This window comes from Astatotilapia calliptera, chromosome 6, assembly GCF_900246225.1.
Source record: "Astatotilapia calliptera chromosome 6, fAstCal1.2, whole genome shotgun sequence".
NCBI classification, from domain to species: domain Eukaryota; kingdom Metazoa; phylum Chordata; class Actinopteri; order Cichliformes; family Cichlidae; genus Astatotilapia; species Astatotilapia calliptera.
In genome coordinates this window covers 2941387-2942816 of record NC_039307.1, presented here as the reverse complement: position 1 = coordinate 2942816, position 1430 = coordinate 2941387, and positions in this window count along the sequence as shown.

Genomic DNA, 1430 nt, shown 5'->3' with positions numbered 1-1430 from the left:
AAACTAGCTAGTCATAGATATCAGTATTTACTAAATAATAAACGATATTGTGCAGCACGCAAGATAGACAGCGCACAGTGTGCTTTGAGGCAGCAGCCAAGAAAGCTTTAGTCCGCGTCTGTGAATACCCATGTGTGCATACCTGTGTGGATCAGCATGCTTGCATTCCAAAGGTTTCTCCATGTAATGATCTGCTAGGGAGTGTGGGAGGGCCACAGCCCCGTCCTCCAGGGTGTGAAGCGGGTATGGAGGAGATCAAAACTCCAGACATCCAGAGGCCCCCAGAATACAAGAGACCATGGAAGACCAACAGAGGGGCAGCCGCGCCACTGTCCCAGTAAGAGCTGAGGAGAGTCCCAGATGAGGGCTCGCCCAGCAGCCGCGGAGCAGAAGTCAGGGGGAGTTGCAGTGACGCGCCCGTGAGCTCCGCCGGCCCCCAGCTGTGCCTGAGTGACCGAGCCCCAGGCCGAGAGGCCGGGGGCACCCCACCTCCAAAGGGGCCCGAGCGAGCCCCAGGCCCCAGGCCCCGACAAGCGGCCGCCAAGGAGTGAGCCGGTGTGTACCCGGACGCCCACCCCCAGATACAAAGAACCACCAACACACCGACACCTGAGGGGAAGTGGTGGTGGGTGGAGATAGGCCTCCAAACCTTGGAGGGCCTGAGATGTCCCCAGAGAGGTGGCGTCTGATACCCAACCTGACATATAGACACAGACATACAGGCACACACAGACACAAACATCCATTCCCACCCTCATGCTCTCATATGCACTCACTCCACACTCAACCAACGTGGAGACAGACATAAAGAGACGCTGTACACACAATCACACTCCCCAAGCGTACTCTACAAACCGGGTCTAGGTACCCTTGCCCCTGGAGGGGGGAATTGCACCCAGACCCAGGTGGTGTTACCCTTTTCCCTGCGGTGGGGAGAGGCAGACCACCCCGACTCCGCAGCAGCAAGGAGGCCCCACACCCCAGACCGCAGTCGGACGGCCAACTCCTCCTACTAGCCCCCCCGCTCCAGCAGGCCGCAGAGAATGGGGGTGGGAGAACTTTATTTATTAAAGACTCGTGTTGTCAGGTGTTTTTCATTTACCACAACTGTGTTTCTTTATAGAAAAACTGTGATGTACCGTTGAAATTGCACTACTTGTTTGTACGTCAGTAATTAAATGTGCAGTAAAACTTCTTCACACAAACACAAAGGGACTTTGACCGGGCACGCTTTGAGAGGACAGCTGTGGTGATTGTATAAATGAAAGCGAAGCGAATTAGTCTGGCTTAATTAAAATAAAAGCGGGCCCACAATGTTCAATGGTTTAACATCCCTCATCCAGATACTTAAATGAGGGGCGTGTCTACTTTGACAGGTATCCTGACACAGACAGCTGTAGCTGATTGGCTGACAGGCTTAAGTTCTGCTT